Source organism: Harpia harpyja, chromosome 2 (genome assembly GCF_026419915.1).
Source record: "Harpia harpyja isolate bHarHar1 chromosome 2, bHarHar1 primary haplotype, whole genome shotgun sequence".
Taxonomy (NCBI): domain Eukaryota; kingdom Metazoa; phylum Chordata; class Aves; order Accipitriformes; family Accipitridae; genus Harpia; species Harpia harpyja.
The window spans coordinates 1193873-1218667 of record NC_068941.1 but is presented as its reverse complement, the minus strand read 5'-3'; the positions used below and the strand labels follow the sequence as shown (position 1 = coordinate 1218667).

At 47.7% G+C, this 24795-nt stretch overlaps 1 long non-coding RNA gene across 1 annotated transcript in view; it reads left to right on the top strand.

Annotated features, from left to right (window-relative positions):
- LOC128152946 (uncharacterized) overlaps positions 1-24795 on the top strand; it is a 50049-nt gene that overhangs the window by 6210 nt on the left and 19044 nt on the right. Inside the window, exons 2-4 of the long non-coding RNA XR_008238795.1 lie at positions 4904-4991; positions 5785-5985; positions 7586-7664. This is a non-coding gene — a long non-coding RNA (uncharacterized LOC128152946). The remainder of the gene's footprint in view (positions 1-4903; positions 4992-5784; positions 5986-7585; positions 7665-24795) is intronic.

Genomic DNA, 24795 nt, shown 5'->3' with positions numbered 1-24795 from the left:
GCTTCAGTGGCTGGCTCACTGCTTGTGTGGCTTCGGAGAGTCCCTCTGAACAGCTAGTCACATCATTGGACCTAGATCTCCCTTTGCTCTCTCCCGCTTTGAATCTCGGTGCTCCCTGAGGGTTAAAGGACAACTTGCCATCTTCGATGCTTGAGCTCCCTGTCAGTTTGGCGCAATGAGTGACCAAGGCCCTTCTGGAGGTCTCCTGAGGTTTTGCTCCTGTGCTTTTGCACAGGGAGAGCAATGACAAGGTGAGCTCATACCTCCTTCCAGACCGTGGCCAAGCGTGCAGCATTTAAGCAGAGGATTATGCTAGAGTGAGTGGCATGACTTCATGATACCTTGAAACATGGCCCCCTTCAGAGCATTTACAATCAAAGATAAATTCAGCTGTAATGGCAAGGAAAGCTACTAATTTAAAAACTTTGGCTGGCAATCGTACCTCATATAGCTGGGATGCGTTCTTAACTTACTGTACAACCACATTTCAGGTGTGTGTTATGCAACTGCTATTAGCATTAATGAGTTACAAGGCTAATATACTGATACGGTTCCTAGAAACAGTCTGCCCGGGAATGCACTCTTTTGAACTAGTTAGGGGAGTTAGATGGAGCAGAGGGGACCTGTGTACTTTGATGCTTTATGGGATACCTGGATCCAAACCCAGACAAGGGTCTGGTCTTCAGCCATGAATTTCAAAAGTGAAAAAAAAAAAAAAAAGCTGCCTCTGTCTGGGGTCAAATTTGGATGCTGGTTAGGAATAATGTCTCTCAAATGCTGATGAGTTTGATATCCAGCCTGATGTGGATCTAGGGCACAAATTTAAAAGCAACCATTTAAAACCTGCTTACTAAAGAGTAAAAGAAAATTCACCCCCAGACCATGAAGATAACCTGCCGTGGAAATTTCATTTAATCCTTATTTTGAGTAAGATGAAAGTAACTGTCTAATATTAACATTTCTAATACTGGTGTACAGAAATTACACTTAGAAGAAGCCTTCTGCCTTAAAAGGAAGATCTACAAGGGCCGTGAGTGTTGCTTTACCCATCTCTAATAGATCACTGCTGTCGAGAAATCGACATTGATTTCCAGTGACTGGAATTCTTGGTTTTGGGCTAGCAAAGTAAACCCCAGTTTTCTGGGGCTGGCAGACATGAAATTGAGGCCTCAGATTTATATTGTCTCTCCAAAGGCTGCACTTGCTCTCACCAAGGACTATTTGCATGTCCAGACTAGGCAGTGGTGCAGCCGTGTACTTAGCTGCACAAACCGGTACTGATTTTGCTTGTGCAAAATGCAAACACCCTCAATTACCTGTAGAAAATCCTCGCCAAGGCCTCAGATTTCTGATCTGCTTGGATGTGGCACTTCCTATCATGTGCCCTGGCAGCTGCACAGGTCTTCATTTGGAGAAGAGCCTGGAGGGAGACAAGGGAGAAGATGGTAGTTTTAGTTGAAAGGCAAATGGATCAAAGGGAGGTGATTAGCATCAGAGCCTCTCGTCAGGACAGGGTGTCTGAGTGCAGCCTTCCCCTGTATCGCACCCCGAGAGACGGGTCACTCCTTTGTTTGCGTGAAAGCGTCTCGGGTAAGGGGCAGCCTGTGCATGGGTCACACATCAAACAAGTGCAGGCAGGAGCCCAGACCAACCACGTGGCTGGGACCAGCAAGATGCAACTGGAGATTCCCAGGACACTCTCAGTCAAACACGAGACCTGAAAGACTGGTGGGAGGCGGGCAGGTAACCAGAGAATAAAAGCTGGGGTTCTTGAGCATGTCAACAATAGAAACCACAAAACAACCACACTTGCTCTGGAAAATGGCACCGCACTTTGGGGCCAAACAGCTGGCCAGATGCTCAGGCTTGAAAGGCAGTGACTCAAACCCAGTACGAGCCTCCGATTCACTGCCTCGTGCCTAAAAGCCACGACATCCTCAAAGCTGTCGCAGAGCGGTGTTGAGGAGAAAAATTGCCCCGTCGTAGCTCTGTTGTCTACTTTCGTGTTGGAGATGCTGCATGACAGGCTGCAGTGCTGAGCCTAATGCTGATCTATGGATATAGATCAGGAAGAGCTTGGCTAAAGTAAACAATTATTCCAGAGTAAACTGGGAACAAGGAAGAAGTCTGCAGACTTCATTCACACGTTCTCACGCTGTTTTGCAAGCCTGAGCAATCCTGTTTTCTGTAGCCAGACTGCAGAAGCGCATTTAGCTGTCTGCACATAACTTGGTCTGCGGCACCCGAGGACCCTGTGCTACTTTGGGATGTTTATAGAGATTTAAGGGCTAAGAGATAGCTGGGGGATTTTCTGAAGCACCAGAGCAGGTTAGGCACTCGGGGCTTAACAAAGGGCTGTCTGCCACATCGGTGCTATAGTAGGTAGTGCTTAGAGGAGACTCCCGGAGTATATCCACTGCTTCTTGCCTATTCCCTTTGGGTTTGGGGAAACATTTTCAAAAAGCCATGCCTTAGGCGTGTCACCCTAGGCCTGCTTTTCCCTAATTACCTCCTTTGGGCCCCACGGGATTATAACCTTTTCCAGGTAGAAATTTAGCTGTTGTTATAAACATGTAGACAGGGTGATCTGGTGTTAGCTGAATTCTGCCACCACTGGTGTCACTGACAGCTCCGCTTTAGTGGGGTCAGAGCTGGACTGCTGCGAGCATGGAGGGAACCCTGCCCTTCATCAGCGTCTTTCCACCTAGCCCCTGTGCTTTCCTAGGGTGCAGTGCCAGGGATCAGGCCAGCCTTTCAGCCATTAGCTCTGCCAGTTTGTATACATTAGCGCGGTCCCCATGGCTGCGTAGCGCACGCCTGGTACCCTGGCATTAGCTGTCAGAAGAGGAGGCATTGGGTCTCCGCTGGTTGTCTGCTGTCAGTCCAAAGGCAGTAGGTTCACCCAGAGGGCACTTCATTGCCCTCATGGTAGTCTGAACTCTGGGAAGATGAGTCTCCCCAAAACAGAGATTGCTGTGTACACAGCGGAGGCCATGGACTTTCCACAAGTACTGTTTTCCTGACGTGTGTAGCATACACAGTTTTACAAGGTACTCATTGTTCACAAGTGTTTATAGTTTGGAAATACTCTGTATTTGAATATTGCAAGGGAAAAAATGAAAGAGGACACTAAAAATGGAGGAAAGTCTTGTGTAGGGCTGGGCACGTACCTTCAGCTCCCATTCTGAATCTCAGCAGCCCTCCATGCTGGGTATGGCTCTGGGAAATATTCCCAGATCTGTATACTTATGCATAGTCAGCGTATACAGAATTACATGTGTATGCCCAGCTCCCACTGTCAGCAAAAAGAACGTATGCTCAATGTTTTCTTGGGATAGACGTGCGCTGAGGCACATGTCTTCAGTCTGAAGTAAGCTACCTCTCTGCAAAAACCTGTCAAAGGAGAGTTTGACTTGTAGATCCCACAGAAAAACCTCCATGTTCAGATGGTTTCATAGGCCCATACAGTTACTGTTCAAAGGACTAGGAGAACCTTCGCTGTTTCCTGTTCTACATTTTAGGGGAATATGATCTCTTCATTATGGAAGTGCTAGTAAACAGTGGCTTATTGGTGGCACCCTCCAAACTTCTTAAAGCAATGCAGCTTATAATTGCAGGATATTTTTTGTAAAATGCTAGGTGCAAAACCAGGCACCTAAAATATAAACTCAGGTCAAACTGTACTAAAAGCAACACATTCACACAAAAATTTAAAAAGATAAAGCAAGACCCTAGGTTTTTCCTTGGGCTGTGGACAAACTGCATTCTAGAAGGTGCTACCTCACACGGTCTTCACCAGCCGTCCCAAGTCCCTGTCTGTCGAAGCTTGCAGCCCCACCAGTTCTGATACCAAAGAGGGAAGGGCCTGTCTCCAGTGTGCGTGCCTTTGCAACCCCTGTGACCAAAAACGTCGAGAATAGTCGATATACTGGGGGATTATCACGGTTGCTACCATTCTGCTACACATCTGTAAAATCATGGAACAGGATGCGTATTCCCCACAGGATACTCTGATAAAAGGGTTGTGCACTGTGCTGAGTCCACTGATGCCCAGAGCTGACTGCAACTGGCAGGGTTTTGCTTGTCTCAGACGGTACCATTTTATGCTTTCAGGCCAGCAGGATGCGGTTTGAAGTCTAGATGTAGGACGGGGAAGCAGTCAATATGTTTGTCTATTGCCATTTTGTTTTCAAACCACTTTTATGACAAGTCAGGCGCATGAGTTTGTACTCTGTGATCCAGCCCTGTTGTTCACGCTACTGGAGACATCAGAAAAATTTAACCGATGATTGCCTGATGAGTAGCAGGAAAGTCGTCTTTCGTGGCAAGGACATAGAAATGGCGCCCAGGTCCTTTGTCATTTAGATGCCTGTGCGATTTAGGTGCCTCTGCCTCAACTGAGTCAAGCACAAACTAAGATGCCGCTCTCTTCGCAACAAAACAACCTGATCTCACTCCTTCACAGCCTGTTTTCCTGGTGTCTCCAGGGACACTTGACCAAACAAGACAAGACTGAAAATGCCCCGTCTGGCACCTGAGAAAGATACACTCCAGCAACTTACTTCTCTCTCTGCTGTGTCAGAAAGCGTTTATTTGCAGGAGTGCTGTGCGACAGCTTCTAACAAGGGGCATCCCTGCTCAAATGATCTCTCAGCCTAAGGCTACAGGGACAAGCAGATGCAGGTGATGGGGGGAGAAGCAGCAGGCAGTCTGTCCATCTGTCAGGGAGTTTGAGCAGACACAGCATGGTTACTTACCACCCTTCCTGCCTTGTTACATCCCCAGGTATCCCTCATGTTCAGAGATACTTTAGGTTGCGGAAGAGTTTACCACAGCGAGCTATTTATTAAAAAAAAAGCCTAACCTTGCAAAAATACATACATGCACTGTCTATATATTCCAGCTCCTGCCTGCCAAGAAGTGCATCGTTTCCCTGTGCAGACTGGCATGTGCTTTTTATAGTGGGACCAAGACCAGCCTGGAAGGAGCAGGTAAGGTCATGGAAATGTATCTTTTTTACGTCATAGAAAGCGTGTGTGATTCTCAAACGAGGTGCCTGCCCTTAAAACACGTACGCTTACGCAACAGGGGGGATGCTCCTTGGAGCCTAAAACCACCCTAAAACCATGCGTCTTCTGCCATTTCGGGGCTGGAGGCGGGAGCACCTGACAGAGCAATGAGGCTGGTGGCTGCCGCAGATGTGAGGGGAGCTGGCTTGGGCAAAGCAGGGTCTGATCTGCCTTGCAGACCGGGACACCGCTCTGCGCACAGATGGCTCCCTTTCCAAGTTGTCTTTGCTTGCTCCGACTGGCCCTCTTCTCATGCACTACAGACAGACTCAGAATGGTGTTTCCCAATCCAAGCAGCAGCAAATAAATCCACTACAATGGTGTGTGTCATATATGCAGAGTAAAGAACAAATCACTGAGAGCAGAATGGGGAAGAGGGGTTCTCCTGAAGCCCAGATGCTTGGTGTTAACACAGTTGCTTTCTTCATCCCGATTAGAGTCTGATGCTATGTACTCTTTTCTATGCCAGTTTTGCAGTCTTGGATGCAGCCTAAAAATAACTTGGAAAGGAATTATTAATTACTTTTTTTCTCAGAGGCACAGGTGAAGCTTTAAAAAATGCTTCCTATGACTGTTTGCCAAACAATCACAAAACAAAACCACCCCCAAACTTACAGGAGAAAGAGACGGCTTTAGCAGAAAGTAAACCTCTCTTGGGTTCTGCCCATCTCTGGTGATAAGCCACTGGCATACTTTTCTCTCGTTCCTTCTGCAGAGTGGCTGCTGATTCTCTACTCTCTAATTAGGCCCACTCCAGCTTTGTGGAGGAGGCGAGAGCCTGCATATGCAAAACGTGTACGCAACAAACGTGCGTCTGCTGTACTGTCACGTTCCAGTCCAGAAAGACAGTGTTCACCTGCACACCTCTGTGTTCTTTGTGGAGCTCCTAGGATATAAAAGCGACTCTCTATGCCAAGTAAGATGCTGCCAGCGAAATGTGCTTAGCTGCGGGAGCTGGTTACAGGGAAGTTTAGCCTATAGGTCCAAGGGATTCAGAGAAGGGGCCACACCGTGCAGCAGGCTACATTATCTGGCTAACAATTCCTCTGCTCTGCTACACTGTCACTGCAGCAGTGACAGTCAGGGGCCTTTCATCAGACAAAATTTCTCAAAAAACTCACATTTCCTGACCTTGGCACATCAAACAAGCAACCCTTACTATGTAATGAGGTCACCTGCCCCGACCAGCATGGGACATGTCCAACATTTGCACAGTTATCAGTATGGATAACAGAAAATCCCCTGTGCCTGCACAGGAAGGGTGTAAAGCTACATTGTCTTATCTGAGGAAGGCCATGGCCAAGCTTTAAATGCAGCAGCTCCTTGGCCATCCGAGCGCCCTGTTTGCATTCCATATGACATCCTTGCACAGCTCCAGACACCAATGACCTTACCGATAATTAAGAATGGAAATTTCATTCCCATGTGCCCTTGCATAACAGGTCAATGTAAAGGAGGTGTTTTCCTTAGCCCGTCAAATACCTGACAGGGTGTTGTAAAGCTGGTTTATTTGTATGGCTGCTGCGCTTGGGATGAACGCTGTTACCTACAACAGAGGGAATGGCCCTCTGTTCCTCTGTCATCGGCCTTTGTGGGACTTTGCATCCGCCTTGCTTGGGTACCATTTTTAAGAGCTCCTGCATGATTTAGGATTTCTCCACATAGTTCAGCAGCCAGGTCCTGTAGTGTGGGTGCAGTCAGGGCTCAGAGGTGCAGAGAGCAAATATACCTCACTGAGCTGACCAGCCTCTGAAAGCAATTCCAAGCATCCATGATCTTCAGGACAAATCTTTCCAAAAACCGCCACTCGGTCCCTGCTCTGTATTAGTGCCTAGCCCCGTCCCTGTAGAGGAAAGTCCATTTTGTTGGCCATGTTGCAGCATTAAGCTAGCCCTCCCCCAGGTGCCTGGCTATGTGTTTTGTCCAAACTGGTATGGACAGGAGTTGGATGGCAGGCATGCTGGTGTCACAGAGCAGCAGCTTGAGGAAGGGCAGAAATAAGACCTTTGCGTGTGAGGCCTTTTGTGGGTGGTGTGTGCACCGATACCTTACCGTTATCCACGAGGCAGGCAAAAGGATGGCATAGTGCTTCCGGGTGGGCCCTGGCATTGAAAAAGCAAATGTTCTCTTTTTTCAATCAGCTTCTCTTCAGAAAGCCTTGAGATACACAGGTGGTGGGGCTTTTGGCCCGGGGATCCATCCAACTGCACGTAAAGGCCATGCAAAGGCCTTCTGTATGAACCACTTCAACCCAGATCTGCTCCTATCACACCATGCTCGGTGCTAGCATCGACATAGCCAGTCTGAGTTGTACATGGCTGCACCCAGACGAACACGTTGGAGCTGTAAGGTGTGTGTTTCCTCAGGCAGTGGGTGATCAAGGAAATACCTGGGTTGTGAGAAAGTGTGCAAGAGCAGGTCTGTGGATTCTCCAGAACCAGCAATCGCTGAAGAAGGAAACAAGCTAGAGGGATTAGCTCTGACGTTCACGTTTTAACTGTACCTTCTCCTCTCAGGGCAAACAACTGACATAGAGATGAAGACAGTGTCATTGTGGATGGAGCAGGCCGTGGAAGATGAAAGATGACAGTAAAGGTAAGTCCCTCCCCGCTTTTATCAAATCTCCCATAATAATCCTCACACCACAGCTGGCTCCCTTTGGAATAAGTGCACTAACGAGACCCTCCCTCTTCTTACAGGAGAATGGCAGCGGGACTCAGAGCAGCGGTTCCCAGACTTGGGGGACGTCAGCTTGAAGCAGGCTGTCTTAGTGGTGGTTTCAGATGGAAGTCTGAATTACCAGAAGGATCAGAATTATCAGAAGGAGCAGGAGAGTCTGCCAGAAAGCACAAGGGCCAGGAAATAGAGCTGGTAGGAGCTGACTGAGAAAGCTTGGGAACTGTTATATGTGACATCACCCCTGTCATTAGTCTTGTTCTGTGGAACTGGGCAGGCCACTAACCTTTTTGCAGGCAAAAGTGGGCAGAGTAGAAGTCTCAACTTCTGGTCTTTTCTGGGCAGTGTGTTTTTCCTCGCAGTCAATGGACTGCTTACAAAAGTCAGCAATGCATTTAGTGAACACCCAGTGATTTCCATATCTAACGCTCAGCCTGCAGAGCCTATTCCGAGCTGCCACTTTGAATTTTGCCATCTATGGTGGCAATATGGTGGTCCCAGGAACATCCTGCCAACCCCCTTACTTCAGGCAGCTTTTCACAGAAGTCTCGTCCCCAAACATTATCCATGTCTAAATTTATAGTCTAGCAGTAACACCACTTTGGGGCCTCGGCAAAGGCCCTTGCATAAATAGCAAATCTCCTGTGACTAAGCAATCATCTGCAATTTTAGAGTGAGGGTGTTTTAAAGATCAGGACATGTTTGACTACGCAGAACAAAAACAAATGTCTCCTCACTCGTGGACTTAGTGTTTGTAGATCTGCATGCGGCAAATTCTTTTGCTTTGTGTCTCTTGTTTTCTCTTTCATGGTAATAGCTGGGCATGAGTTTGTGGGTTTCCTTGTTTGTTTTTAAAGAGAGTGGATGGAGGTGGAAAAGGTTTTCTGCGCAGGAGGTGTGAGCCTATTGGTTTAGCCCTGAATAAGGGGATTATAGAGTCAGAAATCTGGGGAAACCCTGTTCCGGTAGGTCCGGTACACATTCCTTCAAACTGTTTTGGCATCTCTCCAAAAACAATGGTGATTTATGTAAGGTATTGTGAGAGAATGACAGGAGCGTGAGTATAAATCTGCCTCTCGGTAAGGGGAGAAAATATGCTTGCTATTTCGTTCAAGCTTGTTCAGGGCTAGAGAGTAGGGTAGGCAGGCATAATGCTGAGTAGTAAGGTAGGCGTTGCCAGTATCCACTGAGGAAACCAGGATGGTTTCTCACATTAGTAATGGTTCCTCCTCTCATTTTCAGGTGAACAGTTCAAAAAAATTCAGCTTGACAGTGGCTGAAACTTTAAGAGCTTTTGGAAGGGGGTCCAGTATCATAGTTCAAATCAAAACTACAATGCTTAGGAGCACCTTGGGTTTGAAAGGATGTGAAGGCTGAGGCTGGGGTTAGCTAGGCCATTCTAGCTCCAGCTGAACCACGTAAAGAGGCTTCTGCCCCTATCGCTCAGCACGGTCCCACACAGGTAGAGGATGTTGCACACCCCCACACCCCCCTGACTGATCCCTCGGGGCTGGTCCCTGATCTTGGCTCCAGGAGGAGGCAGGCTGAAAGCAGCTATTTCATTCACCAGCAGGAGCCTGTCTTGCCTCCTCTATGGCCAGACCACACCCCACACTTTATTGTTCCACTTTCCTTGAGGAATGAATGTTGACTTGCATGGTGGAAGCGTTTCCCTCTTCATGGGCACGTGAGTTACATCACAGGTAAAGCTCTGCTAGGTTCTGTTTACTCCCCAATCTGTCCCTTTCCCAAAACACAGCTCTCATGGGCTCCATTTTCTTCCCTGTAGCAAATTTCTCCCCAAGAAACTAGGGAAAAACTATACCGCTCCCTCTTCCTGCTTACCACATGAAGGAGCAGTGATTCTGCTGATCCAGACCTCTTCCAAAGTGCCACACCCATTCAGTTTGTCTTTTTAATTGCATTGGTTGTGCATAAGGATCCTTTGGAGTGTACTGGAGTTAAAGATGCTGGCAGTACCTCCTGGGCTGTAAATCTCAGCCAACCCACAAGGCCACTTGCTGTCTGAGAGGTCAGTTATTGGTGCACTTCGTCACCGGGCTCCTCACACGCCGGGGTTAAGTCTCACAGCAGGCTTTGTCCAGGCTCCTCACTTTGTGCCAGGAGAAGGGTGCCTTTGTCCCCCAGTGCTCAGCGATCCCCCAACACCTTCCACAGGGTGACGACTGCTTGCAAAGTCAAGGTGAAGGCTGCCACCTGCTGAGTCACCCGAGCTGCCTCTAGTGACACCTGAGCGTGCCTTTGAGGTTTCTAAGCAGGCAGGCAGGCAGGTACGCACGCCATGGCACAGTGCTGTAGGGAAGGATCTCAGTCAGTGCGGGATTCGGCACTGGATCTGAATTTTTCATAAGCAGCATCAATCTTTTGCACTATGTTTATATTTAGACACATTTCATTTGGAGAGAAGGACTTTGGTATGAGTTTGCTTGGTGCGGTCTTGCTTTTTAAGGAAGAATCATCTTCAAGACCACCCCAAGGATGTTACTCGATGTCACCTGTTCATAACACCGGGCTCCCACAGGAGCTATTAAAAACTGCTGCTGAGGGTTACACCCCAGATGAAATACTGGGGAAGCCAAACGCAGAGTAAATCAGGCAAACACTCCTGAGCCTTAAATGCTGATGTTCTGACTAAAGTGATGCTTGACAGTTTGAAAGGATCAGAAAAGAAGTGCTTTTTTCCCCCTCTCAAAATCTTGAGATTAAAAGCATTTGGTCCCCAGGAACTCTCGTTGATCCCTGTCAGTACACACACATACACAGAGTAATTCCTCTCTCTCCAGCTCTCCCAGATAAGTTTGCAACTCTGTGAGGAATTCATTCTACTTGGAAGGTGCCTCCTCAGAGCTGCATGCTGCCTCGTCTGGTCGTGCAGATCATTAATTGCGTGGCTGCTGGAATTTGCAGATTTCCATTTCTGTCACATACATACTCACAGAATTTTACACCGGTCAGGCAAATAAATGATACTGATGTCCCAACTTGGAGACCTTTTCCTCAGTATTAGGATGAGGCATCCATCAGTCCCCTTGCACTTCTCACATCAAATCTTACACTGAAGCAATCTTCTGTTTATTCTCATACTTGGGTCTCTGCACAGGTAAGGTGGGCTTTATTGTAATCGACTTCAGTAGTCTGTAAGTTAAGCATCTCATGCCTATCCTCCTTTATAGCCAGTAGAAAGAAACATCTCCAGTGGATGATTCGTCTGGATTATTTTAGGTACTACATTTTAAATTAATTTCCCTATAGAAATGCCTTCTCCTTCACTATCTCAAAACAGCTAACTTAAGTTTGGCATCTGTCCTCTCAGTGGATAAATATGGGGTGGGTGAACACAGCATTAGTTTCTACAGGTAATTCAATACTTTATAGCCCACTGAAGTAAAAAAGACCACAAGGGATAGATATTGACTGTGTATAGCAGCAGAGATTTAGCAACTGAAGTCTTTAACATGAGTGGTACTAGAGGCCAGATTTACTAGAGTCATATTCTTAAAGCAATTAAGATCCGATTGTATAATGAATGATTTGGAGATCACCACAAAGCTATGAGTTTCCCACCCTTGTTTCAAGTTGCAAAGACCTGGGCTCATCTCGTTTAAGCATCTGTTGCAGGTACAATTTATTGTGCTGTTGCTCGGAGGATTATGATAAGGGAACAAAGCTGCAGAGTTAATTAATTAATGGAAGTCAGCGGTGGGTGGGGAGCACTATGAGGCTACAGAGTTCTCCGTACCATACCTTTCGCAGGGCTCTCGTTACCCTGGAATGTGCTCATGGCTGCTGCCGTGAGGTCGGATCGACTTTGATCTGCAGACGGTCACAGGCCTGCTTACAGCCAGTGGGTGTGTTAGCACTCTTCTGTCAGGCTTGATGGAAGGAGCAATTAAACCCCGTTTATGTAGGAGATAGATAGCCTCGAAACAAGAGAAGGCAACACCCCAAAAATCACATGACCCGGCCTGCATAAAGCTAGGCCGTATGGGTGGCTGGAAGGGTCTTGCTCTTCAGCTTAAGTTCACCGGGGGAAAACGTACTGTTGCTGTTTCTATTAAGCAAACTTGTTTAGGAAAAGATTGTTTTCCTTGTTTTTCCCAATGCGTGTTTTTAATCGATAATTGAATAAGCCCAGATGGATTTGAGGTTTAGCTGAATGGGACTGTAGTCTGACTACCTGCTGACACGAGGCAAGGCTGAAGAGCTGTGAGTGACAGCACTGGAAAGGGAATGATAGCGAGGTATTGCCTTTAGAAACTTCAAACACATCACTTTATCAAAGGGTGATTCAAGACATCACTCAGCAAGTTGCTACAGACGTAAGTTATGATGTGAATACCAAGCACATTCCAGTAACTGCCTCTGAAATGAGGAGAGTACGTTTCTTACTCAATATTGGTCAATATTGCATCCTTCCCCTTTTGAACAGAAGTGAGAAGAACTTTTTTTCTTAGCAGAGATGATAGGCCTGGGACCCTCTGCAAGTTCTGGGAACTAGGAAAAGCTTCTAGCAAGAAGAGCTCAACATTTTTAGAATGTGCCTAGTTGTTTAGAAAAAGAAACAAAGAATATTTGCAAAAGCTACCGCAGTCCAGTGAGGAGTCTGGACTTTCAGAGGCAGAGAGGAATCACGGGGGCTGCTTCACTACCTGTGCATATGGACTGGTTTACACTCTCCTCTCCCTGCAAGAGCAGTCTCCCCAGTTTCAAACCTGAACGGACCAGAGAGGGAACTGCGGGATGGAAATGCCCTTTGTTTCCCTGCATGGATTATTGTGCAGTGAGTCACAGTGTGAGGAGAAAGCAGCTGTCGAGGGCACAAGGGATGGATAGCCTGCCGGAGGCACAGCTCTATCCTGACCTATGCTGCCCATGCTCTGACCACTGCTGGCTGGGGACGTGATCGTGAAGACCACCCTCACACACCTTCCTCCCGTCTTTGGAGAGAAAGCTCCGTAAAGCTCGTGTGCCAGAGTGCTTTGTGGTACAGAAACCTCATGTTAGTGAAGCCACAGAGGCCTGCCACAATGCTGCAGCACAGCACAGTATCTTCAGCTTATTTTCCTAAGGTGAGTCTTAGCTATTGTGCGACGCGTGTCTCTCTCAGCCCCCCTCCAACAACAGGCCGAATTCAGACGCACATCTGGGATCTCAAGGATATGATGTTTGTGTCTGTGTCGTGAATACAGCTCACTGGAGAAGGAACAAAATCCCCCAGTGCCTCCACCAAGTAGAAACTAGCAGTGCAAGCTCACCTCAAAGAGCCCGCAGGCTCCAGCTCTAGACACCAATCCGGAGGAAACCTGGGATTGCCTGTCTGTGGGGAGCAAGTCCCTTCAACAGGCAGGGACAGACAGAGGAGTGAAGATAAGAAAACAGTGGGAAAAAGCCGTTCTAAAGCTCAAGCCCATGCTTCCTTCATTCTTGCTCTGATCACAGTGTTTATGCAAATAGTTTGATAAGTCTTAAGAAGTTGAACCGGTTGGCTGTTGACTTAAGCAGTTGTCAGCTCACTGGCTGAGGGCACCCACTGGTCCAGCAGGATGAAAGGTCAGTGTGAAACTATGGTCTGGTTTAACACTCCTGACCTGTGTCAGCAACACAAACCAGAGAGAAAGTCGGTAGAACTTTTCCCATCGCCTTTCTCTCTGACACCAAGCCACTGTTTTATTTACAAGGCTCAGGCAGCTCATCTCCTCAGCCGCAAAGCACAGTTGAAAGTGGTCAAAAGAGCATTCAGCTACAGCTGTACATTATAGACCACATCAAGCATGTAAAAAATAAATGACTGTGCTTCATAGCCTTGATACTGCATAGAAACGGAATTATTCTCACAAAAATATGTATTACAGACACTCATAATTGCGAACTGATTTCTCAGCTCATTGAAAGCATTGAAATCATGTTTTGAATATTTTTGTCCACAGCCCTGAGGGAGCGAAACCTGTTTTAAGGAAAAAGATAGATTCATGCCTCATTCAGAAATCCCCATCTTCTGGGGTCTTAAGGAGTGCTCAAAATATTGCCAAACTAGCAAGAACTGGCAATTCTTAGTCTAATACGTCAGAGAAGTTTGCACAGATTGTGCACACGTATAGTTACGCTATGCCAAGCATTTTGTCTCCTGGCCTGCTTGAAATCTACAGATGCCTGGAATAAAGTTGTCGGCTTATCTCAGAGAAGCAGCTGCAAACAAGGCCAGCGAGTCCAGGGCATCCAAGGCCTACGAAGCCCTGACCAAAATCCTCCAGCTCTTGAAAGTAGACTGGTATGAGGCACTTCACCAAGCAACATTAGCTCTTCAGTGCTTGTCTGCAGTGGTCACTGGGGCCTTGTTTGTCTCCTGTAACACGCGTGGAATACCTCGAATTTGGAAAATGGAGCTTGCCACCAGAAATATCAGACAGCCCACATGGAGCTCAGCTTTGAACTACTCATTCATGCAGATCCAGAGGGGATGCCTTTTGGGCTCCGATCCTTGTGATGGTCACAGAAATCTGTAAGAGACAACATGTCTTAGGAGACTGACGCCCTGGGATCAGTGGAGTTGTGTGAACACTACCTTTATCTTTGTTGTTGGGTCCTGCTAGAGATTTGCATACCGCACTGGATTCAAGGTAGTGCAAGCAATGCATGGAGCCAGCAGTAAGCTCAAGCGAGCTGAACTCCGAGTGAGTGGCCCGTGTGGCTGGGGATCTCATTCGCTCAATTCACAAGCAAAGAGCAGGGACAGCGTCTGAGCTGCAAGGGTCCTGGACGATTGTTTAACAAATGCATTTTAGTCAATCCTATTAAACCTGGCAGCCTTACGTATCTCACCAGCAGCCTCCTCCCTCCTCCTCCCAGGGTCTAGTTGCCTTTAAACAGCAGACAAGATTCAAAATAAGATGCATAGGAAAAGCGTACCCCTACTTTCACTAAATGTGCTAAATGGGACTCTATGGAGAGGTCAGAAATGCAACTGTGTGTCCTTTGAAGAGCTTCTCTAGAGCAGATAGCATTTTCTGGATCAAGGCTCTGTCTGTTCTCCTAATTTGTGAGTAGCAGAAAGCTACAGCATCCTAGCTATGCATTGGGTGGGCGTAAAAGAATGACTCATTAGCTTAATGGAGAGTTATCTGGGCAATAAATGCATGAATAATATGTGACAATGAGTCACCGTTGGATTGTATGCCTGGGTGGAACAGATGCAGGTACCATTTTGCTAGGGATTGGTGTAGGGGAGAGTTCAAGATGGGTACAGGGAAGGTCGGATGCTTTTTTTATAGCTTAACTAAAGACCTTTAGCTGTAAGATACAGTTGCCAAGCTTCCCTGGTTTCACTTCACTAGCAGCATCACCCAAATAGGGTCAGTCTTGCCGGATGGAAAGGTCTCAGAGCGGGGTCTCGCAAAGAAAGCCCAGTCTTGTCCAAAGCATGTCCAAAACAGGAACCAGCTCTCAGTATCAGCAGGCTGATTTGGTGCAAGTTGTGCAGAAGTACTGAACCACCAAATAGTCCTGCACAAGCCCTGCATGTTATTGCACTCAGATCGCCTTAGGCTGAGCAGCAAACCCACCCTGGGGCCGCTGAGGCTGTAGGCTGGAGATGGCAGGCTGCCGTGCAGTGTGGCTGCAGTCCCCTGTGTACAACTCAGCGAGCTGGGGAGGTGACCGTCGTGCCCCCCCACCGTGGCAGACTCTCCAGTTTGCTCGTGGCCCCCATTGTGCTTGCACTCCTGATTGCCAGATGGGAAACGTGCACCGAGCTTCTCCTTGCCGGTCTGCTGACAGTCCTGCTTAATCCCCTCAGCCCTACTGATGGTCTCTCGAAACAAATGGAAATACGGAGGCCCTGCAATCCTTCCCTCCTTACCCAACAGGCAGCAGCAGTTCAGCTAATACTTGCCAGTTGCCCACAGCATACAGAACAGCCGCGTGATGCAAGAAGGGAGATAACCTGATAGGAAACACCACGACTGGACTCATTCCTCGCGGGCAAGGAGCCTCAAAGCAGACTCCTGGGACCACAAACACGACTCGGCAGCAGGCCAGTGCCAGCGTAGCGCAGCAGGCGCCTTCCAGGCATCCCCTTGCCATGCTGTTTTTGATGAAACGTAGCATGTGGCAGGACTGCTTTGAGGAAAGCATTTTGAGGTGACATCTGACACCTCCCTGTGAGGTACGTCTGGAGGAAGCTGCAAGAGGAGCATAGGCTTGTACAACTTTCATCAGACCCTCTGTGTTCGACCCTGCCGTGTGTCCACGTTCCCCCTCACGTGTCGGCCAGCTGGTTGCTTGAGATTCAGAGCCTGACACAAGGCTGAGAGTGCTCATGTTTTGGTGTTGCCGTAAGCTTGTCAGCACTGCCAGGGCTTGTGGCCTCTGCCGATGCTGGCGGGTGGCCTTGGGTGTTCCTAAGCTGCTCCCCTCGTGCCTGTGGCACTGCTGCGCCTAAAACTTGTATGCGGTCCCATAGCTGAGGGAAGGATGTGTGTGCTCCCTGAAATCCTGGGCAGGGATCTTCATATGGGGGCTCAGACCTGACATTTTGGTTCAGAAGGAGCTTTTGTGACTCATCTTGGGCAAGTGTTAGCTCCACATAACAGCCTAGGGCTTTTAGAGTGACCCACAGTTTTGACGCCTATTACGAGGAGGAGATGTGGGGAGGAGGATTGTGCATGCCTGCTGAGATACCTCAATATAAATGTTCAGCAGTCATGAGATCCTAAGTCACTAGTTGCTTTTTAAAGCTCTGGCCTGGAATTTCTGATGGATGATAGGTGCCAGAAAGTGAAATTACTCTTGCGATCAAGTGAGTCCTCCCAGTACGTGAGGGAGTTACAAAACTTCATTGGCACCATTACACAACAAACAATCGCAGCTGGTTTTGGGAGAAGAGTCTCCACCCTGAAGTATGCTCTGTACCACCGCTCCGCTCACGTTTTTCCAGGGACTGAACTGGATTTGCAGGTGCTGGTGAAGTTGCTTTATGGGAGGCTGTACAGTAGGCAGGGGCTGCAGCTGACCTGGTTGAGTTTGTGGACCTTCTGATAACCATGAAAAGAGGGCAACCGGACCTGGTGACGCAAACGTGGATGTAGGACTTCACTCCTGTACGGTTATGTGGTATTTCTTGCCTCAAGCTTAAAGCTGACTTCTACGAACTCCTGCGTGGCCAGTACCAGCGGGGCTGGGGTGTCACCTACGCTGTTGGTGTTAGTCCAGAATCACTGTGCTCCCCACGTTAACCCCGTATCGTTTATGGAGATCCTTCCCGTCGTTCTCATCAGTGCAGCGACAGGGAGGTGGTCGTTCCCCTGTACTCGGCACTGGTGAGGCCGCACCTCGAGTCCTGTGTTCAGTTTTGGGCCCCTCACTACAGGAAAGACATTGAGCTGCTTGAGCGTGTCCAGAGAAGGGCAACCAAGTTGGTGAGGGGCCTGGAGCACAAGTCTTATGAGGAGCGGCTGAGGGATCTGGGGTTGTTCAGTCTAGAAAAGAGGAGGCTGAGGGGAGACCTTATCGCTCTCTACAACTACCTGAGAGGGGGTTGTAGTGAGGTGGGTGTTGGTCTCTTCTGTCAGGTGTCTGGAGATAGGACAAGAGGAAATGGCCTCAAGTTGAGGCAAGGGAGATTTAGGTTAGATATTAGGAAAAATTTTTTTACTGAGAGGGTTGTCAGGCATTGGAACAGGCTGCCCAGGGAAGCGGTTGAGTCACCATCCCTGGAGGTATTCAAAAAGCGAGTGGACAGGGTACTCCAGGGCATGGTTTAGGGGGCATGGCTAATGGTTGGACTTGATGATCTTGAAGGTCTTTTCCAACCGAAATGATTCTATGATTCTATGATTCTATCTTCTTAGAGGATCATCTTCCCCCAGCAAGATGAGCCCAAACCCCCGGCCTACCTGAATCCCAGCAGGGAGTAAACAGACAGCACAATCCACATGCGACTCCAAGCGCCGGTGTTTGATGTGGCTCGCTTCCCCAGGGGCAGCCAAATTCCCACCTGCCGCGGCACTCAGGGTAACAGGACAAACAAGCAGTACCAACATGGCAGCGCTGCCAGGTGTTTTGACACTAAGGAGTTGGGGGAGTTCACAGCGGAATAACAAACAAACAGCACCGATGGAAAAAATACTTTCCCCCTCTGTCTAACAACTCTGCAAAAGCCAACAGACAATCAATCCAAAGTGCCACATGCATATTAGAACTTGGTAATTGAATGAAATCATACGGTCTCATGATGACAGGGCACAGAAGTCTATAGGGCATATTGCTCAACCCTCTTAGTGTCTTTCTATATCTGGACTGGCTACTCTTCTAGGGGAGAACTGCCAAGGGTATCTAGCAAGGAAACGGTCAAACTAATATGGCTTGTTGGAGCAAACACCTTCAATCATCCTTAAAATTTAGGTCAACATTTACATACATCACTGCTGCGTGAGTAAATCGTGGTGTTAGTGTAAATATATAATGAGTGAACTTTAAATACAGACAGTCTGATTTTTTTCCCCCGTGCCACATCTGTGGAACATCCACTGAAGTCAGGGGGCACTTTTGTTTAGACGACTTAATACATATTTTAGGCTTTGTGTAGGAATACAGGACTGGAAAGTAACTCCTAGTGCATCAAGTCCAGCCACTGGCGTGGCAAACACACACATTATATAATCCTGTTAATTCATTTATCACGCTCCAGGTTAAACCCACTTAGTTTTCCTGCCCCAGCTTCCCTTACTGAGGGCCACGGCAGAATGTCAGCATGCATGCCTGCTGAGTGTCTGCACATTTCTTACTCTCCATTCGACTGGTTTTAGGCACAAGTTTGGTCTTTAAAACAAACGTTCCACATCCACCTTGCAGATTAATTATGGACTCAGAAACTCACAGGACTTGATGAATCTGAGCTTAAGAGTTTGGAAATCCTTTCTGAAAAAAACCCAGGCCACAACAGCCTGTAAAATTTGACACTCCTATTTATCAGAGACTCAAACCTACTTCTTTGTGCTGGTTTTGTATTAGCCATATACCTAAAAGAAAAATACTCATAGCAAAAATACAAACACTTCATTTCTACAAAGGCAACAGTCAGTGGAGGTGAAAAAATTACTGGCTGTACCAGTGCTTTCCGTATGGCAGCGCTATAAACAGCATTTAGTCTCTGGATGAAAGCAGCCAGCAGCAAGAAACTCAGAAGTAACAATATCAATTAATTTAAAATAAGCTTTTCATTGTTTCCTGGAATTGTATGCCTCAAAGCTTAGTAAATGTGGTGCTGATTTAAAGTTTCATGTGTAAGGTAATGATTCAATTTTAATGGTGCAGTTCTCCTCTCTAGGCTTGATTTTCTAGCTATTTTATGTCTGTCTTCCGTGATGGGCCCTAGTCCCCTTTGTTTGGCAGATCATGAGCAAATTGTCCGTAAGGTGCTTGGTCCATGAAAAACAAAAGGGACATGAAATGCACTTTTTAAAAATTGTTATTATTATTATTATTATTATTATTATTATTATTATTATTAGGGAAGGTGTTGGGTTTTTTTTTAACTTGTCTTTATGTACCACAACAAACCTCGTGGTTTGTCATTGTAGGATCTTGTTCTTTCCAACTACTCAAAGGAACGGTGATAACATCAGTAGACTGCTAGGGAACAACATCATTTGATGTCTGACACTGGGCTGGTTTGTGTGTAAGGGTACAGTCTAGCTCTCCTAAAAAGTCAATACAGAAATTCCTACTCATCTCCGTGAGGATCAGACCGGTATTGCTCAAGACGGTTTTTTGTGTTGTTTTTTAAGACCAGGACCCAGGGACGTTTAATGTGAAGCACAGTCAGTGTATGGGCAAGTCATCTGTTTGTGCGCACAACTGCGAATCAGACATGTGATGGTTGTGGTAATTATGGGTTCAAATCCAGTTGCCATTAAAGTGGGCATTTTCCACTAAGCTTAAGACTTCTCATGTCATCCAACATGAGTCCAGCAGACAGAGTCCTGTCCACAAGCCCATTTCGTTCACCTCTCTGCCTTTTCTCACATGCCAGCGATAAACTACTGGGGCAACGCATGTCTACCAAACAGCTGAATAACTTCTCTGGCACCTGTGAACAGTGGCACTTTCTTACAGCTAAAAGCCATTAACGCTGCCCCTGTGGGAAAAAGGATGTGTGCCTAGAAGGACAATTCATCCAGTTGCTAGTGCAACGAGGAGCAAGGCAGAGACCCCTGTGCCACCACTGTCCATTTGAAGGAGAAAGGGGAGACTGGGAGGACTGAGGAGTGTACTGTCACCCCAGCTGTGAGCTGGAGAGGAGAGGAGAGGAGAGGAGAGGAGAGGAGAGGAGAGGAGAGGAGAGGAGAGGAGAGGAGAGGAGAGGAGAGGAGAGGAGAAAGAGGGGGAGGCCGCTGCTTGTGCCAGGAGCACGTCCCAAAACCCGCAGCTGACCCCAGTAACTTGTGGCTTCTTTGGGCGTCAGTCAGGCCCCTCTCCGATGAGGTCGGTGGGCACGCATCAGCCCTGCAGTAGCAGATGTAAAACAAAAATCAGGGCCTGAGTCTGAGGATCAGGGCCCTTTCCAGAGGAAAAAAACTAAAGAGCTCCTCTCCCAGTGCTACGCCCTTCCTTTCCAACCTCTCCCCTAAATCCAGGTTACCCAATTCCAACATGATTTAGATCACAGCTGCCACTTTGAAATGCTTTCCTCCTGTCACCCTTGTCTGCCCTTCGCTATTTCTTAACCACTCTGTCACATGCCTTGCATCGCATGACTTAATCGTTTGAGACTTTGGACTCAATTTACATATATAAACAAATAAAAAGATACACACCTGCAGTTGCTTTGGCCAGCTGGCAACTGCCTAAGCAGTAGCTGCATTCCTGGATCGTGACATTTAGCAGAGCAACATATGTATGTGACTTACACGAAGTGCTCCTTGGAGATAGCCATTGGCAGCAACCAGTGCCTTTGCTCCCCTTGGCCCTCATCCCATGAAGATGAGGTACAGCGAGAGGAGGGCCCAGAGCACCAAATCCAGCCATCTCTGCTCTTTTTTGTGCAAGCACCTTGCATCTGCTTCAGCATGTGGCCCAGGAAATTCAACCAGTACTGCGGGAGCGGTTGCGAGTCTCCGTGCAGGCATTGAGACGCAGCTGTATCCCAGTCATACACACAGGTAGCAAACACAAGGCACGTTCCTGAAACCTCACTGTCTCCATCTGATAGCTTGCAATGGGAAAGGAGAAGTGGAAGGGTGGGATGAGAGAACAGACACTTTGATGTCAAACCCTGACTTCCTTTAAATAATTAGCAGACCTCCCTTTGCCTTCTGCATATGGGCGAAAACCTCAGCTATGTTGTCTTTATAATCCGAGCCGGCTGGCAGTCATGGCCCAGGGTACCCGCTTTGTCCCTGCCACATAAGCTGTTTGAGTATTTCATCTCACCTGTAAGCTGATATACAGCTTGACAAAAGCACGTTACCACCAAGGGCCACCGTCAAAGCATCCTCATATTTAAGTTTGCTGGGCAAATGTCAAAGCTTGGCTCCTATCTTGAAAATTTTGACAAAAATGGTTCCAGATATTACAGACCCCAACTGAATGTGGCTCAGAGGCAAACAAAAATCTGTGGATAGCTATTGCACTGACAAAATCCAGACATTTCTCTCTGCAAGACTTAAGGAAAAGAAAGATGTAGTTAAAGCCCTGCTTAGTTTCAAGGGCACATTAAGTGCTCATCACTTTCTGATGAGGGATTTTGAGTAGCGCACGTGAGGAACTGAGGTTAATAAACGATCGAACGTGTTTTTAATAGTTAACATTTCTTGGCATTGCGTGAAAAGCATTGGTAGCTCCTGTGGCAGGAATGAGAGTGCCCACATGTTTTAAGTCAGGCATGTGTTTAAACACTTGGAGTCAATTAAAACTCCAGGGCAGTACAAGTTGCATTAATAGTAATCCAGTGTTTCACCACAGGATACTCTTAATTGTTCCTCATCAGGAAGATGTGATCCCAGGGACAGAAAGATTAAGCTTTTAAGAAGCTCAGATGATAACATTCAAAGCGATACCCTAAATGATAACGACTTGCCTGTTCGTCTTGTAGACTTTGATGATAGCAACCAAAACACATGTATGTTGGGCAGCTGGTTTTGGGGACAGAATTCCCCTGGATTACAGCAAATCGCCACATAGCAGCCTATCACGGTTTAAGGAGTACCAGTACATCATGATACTTCGCTTTTCCAGTTCAATTTTCTTAAGACCCTTGGGAGCTTTGCTACCCAATAATTAAGCCTTTCTACCCTACTGAGAAATAAGCGTGTAGGAGCAACACAGCATCTCAGCATAAGCAATGAAAAATCTAGATGATTGATGTGATTTGGGAAGTCCTGTGTGTGGATGGCATCGGTCCCTAGTCCCAGGTGGCAACTCTAAACTTTTCCCAACATGGTTATCCTTCCCCCATGGTAACTGTGCAGAAGGCGCTGGCTATGGAGATGCCTTTGGAAGTAAAACAGCAAATGAAAGCAAGAGAGATCAAGACCATCTCAGGGACATCTGGGGAACGCTTTCTAAGTCAGGATTCATTCTCTCCACCTAACCCTGAGCCATCCTGTCCTTCTCTGCACACTCTGCTGCTTGTGACTCAAACACCTTTAGCCAGGAACTGTGCAGGAAAGATGTCTGGAGCCAGCGTGCAACCACACGAGAGGCCAGTGTGTGGAGTAACTTCTCTCTCTTCGTTGCTCACATTTAGAAAACCTCTCCCTGCCTGCTTTCCACTAACCTCTGTTGGAGAACCAGCCATCCACTACATGCTGCAGCATGAGGTGAGGCACGTGAATATCTGTGGCACAAGCAACAAAGCAAATCGAACTGCTGATCATCACAATCCCTTCTCACCGTGGCCCTAGAAGGCGTTTCGTCCTGTTCCCTGCAGTGACATTTGGGACCAAGCCCCTGGTGGTCGGCCTCTGAGGGGACACAGGCAAGGACAACTAAGGTTCTCGTTAGCAGTCTCACCCAGCAAGTTACTCCTCTGGCAGGATTGTATCCTGTGTTGCGTTTTAAGCTGACACCAAGAATTCTGCTCCTCATGTGCAGAAGGTTGTAGACAAAAGCCATGTTACAAAGACGAAGAACCAAAAAAAAAAAAAGTATTTTATTGCAGTAGTGCGAATGAAAGGGAGCTGAAAGCAAGGCTGTGAAAGTGCTGGGAACCAGACTGACGAGCGGGAGAGTTGCAGTGCATTCAAGGGCTTGGAAAGATCTCCCCAGACGTGTGTGGTGCTGTCCAGAAGTAGGTTGTGCAGAGAGGAGACATCCCAATGGAGCGCTTACAGATCGATGGCACAAAGAGAGCACCTGGTGTAGGTAACGACTGGAGCTTAGCATCGTGGGCAAAGTAATTAACTAATTAGAAAATACAGGATAAACACATGATAGAAGCTGATAGGAGGATACGTGACAGAAAGAAGATGAAGCAGATTCAACCTAGACGAAGGGCGATCATGGGGTATATTCGGAGGGCTGGGCAAACGGTGCCCTCTCCACGTGCCGGTTGGCCACTGGCTGTCGCCTGTGTTACCCTGAATCAAAAAGCCTTCCTGGCAAACCCTCTCTGGAGTCTAGCCTTATGGCTGGGCAAGGCCGAGAGAAGCTGGATCAGAAACCGTCTCTGGAGCACTTGGGCTACGGCCAGCGGAGGAGCAGCTGCCCGCTGGGGTGCTGATAATGGGAGGGGCAGACCCTGGAAGTAGTAACCACCAGCAGCACCTCGGCATGTCAACACAAAGCACCCGGGCACCTGGCTCTGTTGACTCACCGTGACAGCAAACGTGCCCTTCTGCATTGAGAAAAACTGCAGATCAGGCCCCAAAGACAAGCGGCTGCTGTCCCCACGGCTGTTGTGCGAGCCAGCAGCAGCCGTACTGCGCCCAAGGCAAGGAGGTGAGAGTGGAGGAAGCCGGGTGGCTCTCGGGGGTCTGTTCAGACCAGCGTTGCAACAGTGGAAGCTGTTTTCCCAGGGCAGGTTAAAGCCGGACAGAAGTCAGCATTAAAGACAGATCCAGAGATAAAAAAGCTGAGATTTACATAGATTTACTTCGCCACATCATTCGCAAACACACTTTGATCTTGAGTCATCTGTTGCTATAATTACTGAAGGATGGTTGATGCAAACACACTTCCCACTGTGGCTGGGTCACTGCAGCGGGGACTTGCTTGCTCTAGCACTGACCCAAGCCTGCGTTCCCATTCCTTTCTCTGTTCAAAGGGCTTCATGCGGAGGGTTATCCGACAAGTTAACTCTTCTTTGGATATCAAACCTTCTTGACTGACAGACAGTCAGTTAGCCCTTTACCATGTGTATGAAGCAACCGCCATGGAAAGAGGCTCTGGTATGAGGGAGAGCTATAGAGAGAGCTCATCATAGGCAGACAAACTACTAAGCCATGCCTGGGGGTAGCTCAGGATCAGACAGTTGGGGTACTTATCTGTGGATGATCACTGCACCTTTTGATGTTCCCCTGCTGCTGTTTGTTTGGACAAGCCCATTCAGGAGCTGTTCCAGAAAAGCCACTCCACTTTACGGTTTTAGCAGAGTAAGACGGGATCTGATCCTCGATGTAAACACGCCTTCAATAAAACAGGTGCATTTTATCTTCTGCAGCTCCCTACCTCACAGCCTGCCTCCACCAGCGAGGTCAGTCCTGCGTGCCTCCCGCTGCTCCCTCTGCCTGCGAATGGCATTCCGACGGGACAGGCCACAACTTGCCGTCATTTTCTTTGATGCTGCCTGCAGGCTGCGGAGGATATGCCGATGCGGGGAAGAAATTGCTGCTTCGTGAAAAAGGGAGAAGGGAAATCACTGGGAGTAAGGATGACAACAGAAGAAGCCTCCCACCTCTTGGGGACACAAGAGAAAGGAGGTACTAATGCTGTCTCCCTTGAACTGGCATGCAACCATTACTCCAGGCGCTGGTGTTTAGTCTTTATTAAAAAAAGCTGCGGACCCCAAAGCATCTTCACAGAGGAGCCAGCA